Genomic DNA, 9,949 nt, shown 5'->3' on the forward strand with positions numbered 1-9,949 from the left:
CGCCAGCCGGCCTCAGCACCCTTAGCGAGCCTCCCCACGAGCCAGGCCCCGCCCCACAACACACGGCCCTAGGGTCCGGACCCACGGGACCCCCGCCGCGGGAGCCCGTCTCCAACCTCCATCCGATCGGTCCATCCCGGAGCCACACCCCAGGGAAGCGCCTCCCGAAGCCAGGCGGCCCCGACCCGCGCCCGCGCGCCACCCGCCAGCGGCGAGCCCGGAACGGGGGCGGGCGGGAGACAGCCGCCGCCCGCGCGGCGCAGGGGGGGCGGGGCGCGCAGGGACGCCCCAAGCCCCTCGGGACACACACCGCCACGGGAGAAGCGGGGGGACACCGCGCGCGTGCGCGCGCGCTCGCACACCACACGCCCGAGGCGCACGGGCCCCGGCGCCGGACACCGGCCAGGCCTGGCGTGACCCTCCCCCGACTCAGAGGGGGGAGGCGCAGGCCGCGGTAGGCGAAGAGCGGCGCTCGGCCCCACCGCGGGGCCGACAGACCTCCTCTCGCGCGGGAGAGAAGGCTCCGCCTAACACGCACAAGGGCATGCAGTCACCCCCAACACGGGTGGCCACTACGCGCACAGGAGGGGCAGCGACTGGGGGGTTTCGGTACCCCAAGGCACCCTCTCGGATCGCTAGAGAAGGCTTTCTCACCAAGGGCGCGTCGCCCCCCACCCAAATTCGTCCCCCCATCGGGACCCGCCAAACAAAAGGCGTTTCTTCCCGGGGCCGCCAGGACCCGGGGCGGGGGAGAAAGGTCCACGGCAACGGATTGACACAGGGCATTCCAGAGCATTCGCGGTCAGGGCCCACAACGAGGGCCGCCTGCCTTCCCCACGCGCGCGGTTGCTCGTGTCACCGCCCGGAAGGAGCGCCGCGCCTCCAGGTGAGGCCCGAGAAAAACCGAGGCGAAACACCAGCAGCAACGCGCTGGGCAAGAAACCGACAAGTCCTCGCTCAGAGGGGGTTTTGGCCAAGCGCCACGGCGCCGGCTCGGCCCGCCACGATCACTCAAACTCGCCCCACCAAGTCAGTCCCCCACACCCTCCGGGCAACAGCGGCCGTTGCAGGGCGGGGACGACAAGGCGCCCGCTCCCCACAGCAGGGGGAACGGGTGTGCCTCCCTTCACCGATTCTGCCACCCGCCCACCTCGGGCATCTCCGCCAACGGCGGCGACCCAAAGGGGGTCCGCTGGGAACAGGGAACGGCGCCACCACTCGGCTTCAGGCACCTGAGACGACCTGGAGCGCTCCAGGGGCACCACGGAGGGCCAGGCGCCACGCGCTCAGCACGCCCAGGCGGTGAGCAGCGTGGCATCGGGTGCGGCCCCCCCCACCACGGGGAGGAGGCCACCCACCACACACAGCCAGGAGAGGCCAGCGAGAGTGTCCGCTGCGTCAGCTGACCCCAGTCCCGCAAGCCACGGGAGGCCGGGGTCGGGCCGGAGTCCGCACCCCTCTGCACCCCCCTGCACCGCCCACAGGCGGGAAGGAGGAGCATGGGGCCCGCAGGCAGAACGAGAAGAGCGGCCCCACCCGCCAGGAGTGTCCGTCCCTCGTCTGACACGGCTTAGGCCCGGCCCGGGAGAGCGCGAGATCACCACATCGATCGGTTACCGCCAACACAAGGCAGTCCTGGGGTGAGGGGGGGCTGGGGAAACGCCCAGCGAGGACAGCGACCAGAGGAGGGCCTGCTTCAGCCTCGCCAGCACCCCTCCCCCACCTCTCCCAGGGAACAGGCAGCCGGACAACCCACAAGGGAAAAGGGGAACGCCTGACACGCGGCACGGAGCCTTGCAAGGGTGGGTTTGTCACGACCGCGGCCGGGTGCCCGCAGCGGGGGGCGCACAGGGTAGAAGACCCACGCCGCCTCCCCACGCTGCCCTCGGGTGCCAGAGACCGGAGGTGGCACCACAGCCTGGACCACACCTGGATGCACAAGAGCCGGCACGCAGGCCCAAGGCAGACGGCTCGAGCAAGCAGGCAGGCAAGGGCGGAGTCGGGTCCGGCTCAGCGTCACCACCAAGCCCGGAGCCACGCCAGCGACGACGAGGCCCAAGTCTCTCTTACAGGATGACAACCGCCACATCAGAACGTGTCAGCACCTACCTGGCAGCAAAAAGCACTCCTTTGAGGAGACAAAAATAACCGCGTTGGCAGGCGGGGCCGAGCCACAGGTCACTGGGACCTTCTGGGACCCTGGCCCGGCCACGGGCCCCAAGCATCTTCCCATCGCCGCCAAGCAACCCCCCCCCCCCCGGAAGTCCCCGGGGGCCATCTGGTCGACCCCAGGACCGACCGACCGACCGACCGACCGACCAGGGAATCGCGGGATTGGGAGGGGAGGGGCTGGCCGGGTAGGCCCTGCCCCGTTACACGTTCGCCCGTGCACGGGTCGTCTCCTGGTCGGGACTTAGAAAAATAAAACACTCCGCGCTGTCGCCTGCGGAAGCCTCCCCGGCCCTCGCAAGACCGGCCCCGTGCCAGTCCCCGACCCCCGGCTGGGACTGTTTTGGGGGGGGTTGAATTCCGCGGAGGCGCCCCCGACGGCGGGACCTCAACGGGGATCGCGGGCGCGCCGGCGTTGGCGCCCTATACGGGCCTCCCCTCGCGGCCCGGCCCGGTCCCCAACTCCGCAGCGGGCCTCGGAAAATCTGGGGAGAAAATCGGGTCCAACGACCGGGAGCCCCACGCGTGCCCCCTCCCGGGCCCACGGCGCCCTCCGCGGGCTTCCCCTCAAGGCTCAGGACGGTCCTCACCGGCCCAGCCCGGCCCGGCCCGGCCCAGCCCGGCCCGACCGCGACGCGGGAGGGAAGACAAAAGACGCCTGGCAGGGAAGGACCGACGAGCGACCGACGTGGCCACAGTCTCCGGGTGGCGGCCCCGGGAGGTCCCCGCGGTCCCCGCGGTCGAGGGGTTGGGGGAGGAAAGCACCGGCGGGTGCTGGTCGACCCGTCCGGGCAGCCCCCCACCCCAGCTCGCTCCCAGGGAGCGCCGCCACTACTCCCCCATATACCCGGAGGTTCAATCTCCGGCAAGTGCACCAGCCGCCGGCGCCCCGACGACAGCGGGACGATCACGCCAACGTCGCCGGCCTTCTGGAACTCCGCCCCGGACACCGCGACCAAATCGCATCCCTTGCCGACGTCGCCGACGCTCCGGAGGGGAAACGCTATATAAAAGCGGCCGCCAGGTGGCGCCCGACAACCGACCGAAACGTCAGCGGGGACAGCTCGCGATCTCGGGGACGTGAGGGCGCACAGCCGGCGGCCCGGCCGCCCGATCTCGTCCCGGCCCACTCCGGATGCCGCCTCTCGGTCCCAGGCCGGCGGAGGGCGTCCGCCTCGGGAGCTCCCGGCCGGCACGGCGCGACCCCGGCAGCCCAAGGGACACTCGAAAAATGCATCGGGGCGGCTGCCGCTGGAAAGGGCGGGGCAGACCGGCCACTCGACTCCCCGGCCGGCCGAGGCGGACGTGCGCGGAAAATTCCCCGCACACACCGGGCGGGCCGCGGGCGCCCGTGAGGCACGGGCGGCCCAGAGCGGCCCAGGCGGCGCCCGCGCTCCCGGGAGGGAGGACTTAGACACATTTCGGCGGGCAGGGAGGGAGGGAGGGAGGGAGGGAGGGAGGGAGGGAGACGGACGGTCAAACCGAAACCACGCGAGAGAGTACTCCCAGAACAACAACGGACGGACGAGCCTTTTTTTTTTTTTTTTTTTTTTTTTAATTTTTTAACATTTATGTATTTTTGAGACAGAGAGAGACAGAGCATGAACGGGGGAGGGTCAGAGAGAGAGGGAGACACAGAATCCAAACCAGGCTCCAGGCTCTGAGCTGTCAGCACAGAGCCCGACGCGGGGCTTGAACCCACGGACCGCGAGATCATGACGTGAGCCGAAGTCGGACGCTCAACCGACCGAGCCCCCCAGGCGCCCCCGGACGAGCCATTTTTATTCTGTCGGGTCAAGCGGGGGAACGTCTCTCTCGGAAACATTACAAACCAAGCTGCGGGGGGGGGCAGAAAGGGGGTGATGGATAAACGAACGACCACGGATAAAGCTTAAGCAAAGTCCTTTGTCGCACGGGGCCACGACGAAGTCCAAAGACCACAAACAGCTACGGGGAACATGGGTGCAAGTGCACGGCGTGGCAAGCGACAAGAATATGGCTTTCACCATTACTGTCCTCAATAAACACACTACTACTACGGCGGCGGCGGCGGCGGCGGCGGCGGCGGCGGCGGCGGCGGCGGGAGATGGAGAACGGAAGGAGTTAATAGCCACTCACTAAAAATGTCCCGGTTCCCAGAGGACCCTACAGTCCAAAGGGGGGGGGGGGGGGGGGGGGCCGGCAGGGAGAAGGAAGGTGTCACCGAGACACACCCTATGCCTCCACCCTCTTAGGGTTTGCAGGTGACCCTGAGGGTGACACTGACACGAGACAGGCTAACCGTACAAGGAGCTGACACATTGATTTCCTACAAGTTTCACGTGACAGGTAGAGCCCCTCCTGAGGTAAACCAAGACCCTGAGAAGTGGCCAGACCTCAACGCTTGTATATTGGGTTGAACAAGGAGAAGCGACGGTGGACGACTAACTGAACTACATGGGGAGGCTAAAGGATGAGGAGGATTTTAAAACCAACGAAACCAACCAACCAAGATCTTTTCTCCTCTAGAATTCTCTCCACTTCTCCTCCTGTCCTTGAGGATAAGAATGTCACTCCCCTGGTGGCGTAGGAAAGACATCCTGGGGGGGGGGGGGGGGGGGAACCTCCAGGGAGAAAAGGAGGAGAGTGCTCCGCGCACGCTTCTTGCACCTGCTGGGCAGGAGGGTAGGGGTGGGTGGTTTACTTTGCTTGCTTGCTTGCTTGCTTGCTGCTACTTTTTGAAAGCTTCTCTAACGTTTCCTTTACATCTAAGTCTTCCTTCCAGTTTGGCTTTGGACAGGAGGAAGGCAGGCCACATGTTTTTCTGACACGGTGGAGAACGAAGGGTAAGATGAGTGCGGGCCCGTGCGTATTCTTTTCCGTCAGTCATGTGCCGTGGTGAGTGGAGCATCAGCTCTTGCCGGATGGGTGTCTCATTCCTCCGTGAACCATCAGGCAAGATGTCGGGCAAACACACACAGGGAGGCTAAAGGTAGGAAGAACGTAGAGAAGGTGGGCGACACGTGCCCGAGTCTCCAGAGCGACGATTTCATCCAGGGCACGGCAACGTCCAAGGTTTCTGGACACCACGTTTACAGACGCTTCGGCGCGTAGGTCACTTTGAATCCACAGTGCCACCCTCCGGTCCCGTTAGCACGTTGCCTCCGGCTCACGTGAGCGAGCGGTGGTGTCGTCGTCGTCGTCGTCGTCGTCGTCGTCGTCGTGCAAAGAGACTGTGGGACTCGTCCGGGGATGGAACCGGGCCAGAGACAGGGAGGGACACCGCAACCCATCGTTGAGCTTCAGGTGTCTCTAAGAGACCGAGTCTCTAAAGTACACTGAGGCACAAGGGCGACCCACTCGCTCGCTCGGGGCCGGACGTCTCTTTGTTCTCTCGCGGGGTGGGTATCTGCGAGTGTTGTTTGTTTACTTTCCGGACAAGGCGAAAGCACTCTGAAACAGGAGATATTGGCACAAGGGGTCTGGTGGCATGGGAGGGTGGCGGGTCAGTCCACGTACCGAGAACACGGGAGGATCGGGCGTCTGAACAACCAGGCGGAGAGAGGAGTTTAGCCTCCTCGGTCATCACGGCAACCGGCACCTGCACAGAAACCACAGAAGGTGCCCAGGACGAACTGCGTCACAGGAGCCAGCGTGGGCATTGCCCCACTACCCTCAGCCCTCAGCCCAGGAGCAGGCAGTAACTGTCGTCCAGGTCCAGGCCGCGCCCCACTGCCCTCTTCTCAGCCAGAGCGGTGCCCGGGAGGGCGGCCCCGGAACAGATACCTCCTCTCCTCCACACACATCTCGCCAACCCCTTGACCGCTGTGCCCGAGACACACAACTCCGCTGGACCCAGAGCATGATTTTTCCCGTGGACCGGGGGCCTGCTTGGCCACTTAGGGTCCTCGCACCAAGATGAATCGGGCTAGAGACAGGGACACCGCAGCCCACCGTTGAGCTGAAGGGGCCTCTAGGAGAGGGACCCTCTAACGTAGCTGACGTACAGGGAGACCCGCTCGCTCGTGCCCGGATGTTTCTTTGTTCCTTTATTTCTTTTCGTGGTCTTCATTATTATTTTTGGTACCGTTGTAAGTGGGATTGTTTTTGGGGGGTTGTTTTGTTTTTCTTTTCTTTTCTTTTCTTTTCTCTTCTTTTCTTTTCTAATTTGTCTTTCTGCGGTGTCATTATCGGCGTATACAGACGCAACAGATTTCGGTACATAGACTTTGTATTTTTCCTGTGGACCAGGGGCCTACTTTGCCGCTTAGGATGCACGCGCCCCCACCCCCTGCCCACCCGCAGCCTTCAGTTCCCCAAACCACTGGAGGACTCGTGGGGGGTGGGAGTGGGGGGTGGGGGTGCGGCAGGGGTGGGGGCGGGGATGGGAGTGGCAGTGGAAGGGAGGTTCAGGGCGATTCATTCTAATCGGCCTCATTCAACCCCTTCGTTCAAATGCAGAAAGCTTTCTGTTAAAGTCTGAGCCTGGGGCTTCTCTCCATTGAATGGCTTTCTTCAACTCCCCCAACCCTTAGGCTGAAATTTCTGAACTACTGGGAGGAAAGGGAGGAAAGGGGGGGGGGGGGAAGAGAGAAGGGGGGGGGGAGAGAAGGGGGGAGGGGAGAAGATGATGTCTGAAGAACTTGCCTTCTCTGGAAGAAAGAGAGTCCCCTCCTTTTCCTAACCCAGGAAACCTCAATAAACCGTTTGAGAATCATGGATGTGGAGGATGATATCTTACTATAATGCCTTCCAGGGGTGGGGGTGCAGGTACGTGGAAGGGTAAGGAGTTGGCGGGCGAGCGAGCGAGCGAGCGGCATGGTGTGGCGTGGCGTGGCCTGCCGAGTCAGAGTTAGGGGGTGGCATGAAACACGTGATGGTGGGGTCTTAGGGTTCAGAGGCCAAACACAGGCATGGAGCAATAAGGGATAGAGGGTGAGGGAGGCCTGACAGGGGACAATTGTGACCCCGGGTGATGGTCCCAGCGGGCACACTCCTGTAAAGCAACACTAACACTCTATTGATTAGCCATTGACCTGTCCTCCCTCTCCCACCTGCTTCCAAAGGGAAACGGAGTACAGTTTCATTCCACAGTCACTGGCTGTTTCACACGCAACCTTTGACGTGCCACTAAAAGGAGGAAGGAAGATGGACACACATGAAACAGCCCCACAGATGGCCTAGAGGGCGTGGGTGGGGCTCTCATCCGTCAATTTGGGAGTCTGAGTCAGGATCCTGGGGTTGTTTCAAATCATGGAATGGAAGGGGCTCCTGGCTGGCTCACTCAGAAGAGCATGCGACTCTTGGACTCTTGACCTCTGTCAGGGTTGTGACTTCAAGTCCCACATCGAGTGAAGAGAATGTGAAAAATGAATGAAGGAATGAAGGCATGGATGGACAAACTTTAAAAAAAATAAAAAAGGTTGTGGGGCGCCTGGGGGGCTCGGTCGGATAAGTGTCCGACTTGGGCTCAGATCATGATCTCACGGTCCGTGAGTTTCAAGCCCCACGTCGGGCTCTGTGCTGACAGCTCAGAGCCTGGAGCCTGCTTCAGAACCTGTGTCTCCCTCTCTCTGACCCTCCCCCATTCATGCTCTTTCTCTATCTCAAAAATAAATAAAAGTTGGAAAAAAAAAAAACACGTTTGCAACGTTTGTGTCTTTAAAACAAATGGAATGGGTGGGGTGCCTGGGTGGCTCAGTGGGTGAAGCATCCCACGCTTGATTTTGACTCACGTCATATCTCAGGGTTCGTGAGACCAAGCCCTGCGTTGGGTTCTCGCACGGACAGTGCGGAGCCTGCTTGGGGTTCCCTCCCTCCCACCCCCCCCCCTTAAACCAATAAGTAAACATTAAAAACATAAATCTTAAACATGAAAAGACACTTCTGTAAAGAAGACATCCGGATGGCCAACAGGCACATGAAAAGATGTTCAACGTCGCTTCTCATCAGGGAAATATAAATCAAAACCACACTCAGATATCACCTCACGCCAGTCAGAGTGGCCCAAATGAACAAATCAGGAGACTATAGATGCTGGAGAGGATGTGGAGAAACGGGAACCCTCTTGCACTGTTGGTGGGAATGCAAATTGGTGCAGCCGCTCTGGAAAGCAGTGTGGAGGTTCCTCACAAAATTAAAAATAGACCTACCCTATGACCCAGCAATAGCACTGCTAGGAATTTATCCAGGGGGTACAGGAGTGCTGATGCATAGGGGCACTTGTACCCCAATGTTTATAGCAGCACTCTCAACAATAGCCAAATGATGGAAAGAGCCTAAATGTCCATCAACTGATGAATGGATAAAGAAATTGTGGTTTATAGACACAATGGAATACTACGTGGCAATGAGAAAGAATGAAATAGGGCCTTTTGTAGCAACGTGGATGGAACTGGAGAGTGTGATGCTAAGTGAAATAAGCCATACAGAGAAAGACAGATACCATATGGTTTCACTCTTATGTGGATCCTAAGAAACTTAACAGAAACCCATGGGGGAAGGGAAGGAAAGAAAAAAAAAAAAAAAAAAAGAGGTTAGAGTGGGAGAGAGCCAAAACATAAGAGAGGCTGTTAAAAACAGAACAAACTGAGGGTTGATGGGGGGTGGGAGGGAGGGGAGGGTGGGTGATGGGTATTGAGGAGGGCACCTTTTGGGATGAGCACTGGGTGTTGTATGGAAACCAATTGGACAATAAATTTCATATATTAAAAAAAAATTAAAAAAATAAAAACATAAATCTTAAAACACTACAACAAATGGAATGGAAAGAGAGAACGCAACGAGGAGGACGTGAATGTTGCACCTAATACCACTGAGCTCTACGCTTATATATGGTGAAAAATCTCAATTGTAGGTGATGTCTACTTCTACTTCTAACCACAACTGAAAGGAAAACGACAAAACACCGGTCCTTGGCTCACAGTAAGGGAGTTCCTGGATTTGGTCCGAGAGGGCCTTCTCATCCGCCGTGTGGAAAACTATGGAATGGTTTCTTCCTCTCTAGGCCGATGACCATTGCCAACGACAGTACGTGTAGGTGCTGTCCTACCTGTGAAGGAAAGGCAGGAAGAAGTGTAGCATTTAAAAGCATCTTTTAAACGCTGTCCACCTTTCCCAGTTTGTCCCCTCACTATGTCTTGTTTACCTTTTATAGCATTTACCCTATGTCGATGCAAAATGAATGAGCCTTTTTAAAAACAATTTTAAAGAGGAAGGAAAAGAGTTTCATTGGAGCCCAAGTTAGGAGGGCTGACGGGGATATGCAATCTTCACAAACAAGTCAGTCATCTGGGGAAGACCTCACATTGGGCATACATACAGCTTACCAAAAAAAAAAAAAAAAAAAGGATAAACAGGGCACGGGGCCGGGGGGGGGGGGGCGCAGATGTTAGGAATCACCATGAGGAGAAAGAACACATTCCAGAAAGTTACGGACTTTATCTTCTGTTTTTAGTATGTGCAAGGCTGTATGACTTCAATCTTATGGCGACCAGGAAGGTTTTTGTATTGTTTTCTTTTGTTTCCCTCCTCTTTATAAGCCCCCTTTGGAAGCCCCCTTTTTTAGTTAGTTATGTTTAAAAAAAAAATTTTTTTTTTTTTAAACAAACCAGACATACAATCTGTGCTCAGGACAGAAAAAGAGCTCATGCTTTGAGGTTTTCTAGAGTCCCTTTGACCTCGGTAAATATTACATATATAGCTTCCCTGGGAGACCACCAACATTAAAAGTTTAGGATTTCCTTTATCATTTCCCCGTCTTGGTCGATAATCTTTCCTCAGAAATCACGGATGATCAACT

This window comes from Prionailurus viverrinus, unplaced genomic scaffold, assembly GCF_022837055.1.
Source record: "Prionailurus viverrinus isolate Anna unplaced genomic scaffold, UM_Priviv_1.0 scaffold_177, whole genome shotgun sequence".
In the NCBI taxonomy this organism is placed as follows: Eukaryota; Metazoa; Chordata; class Mammalia; order Carnivora; family Felidae; genus Prionailurus; species Prionailurus viverrinus.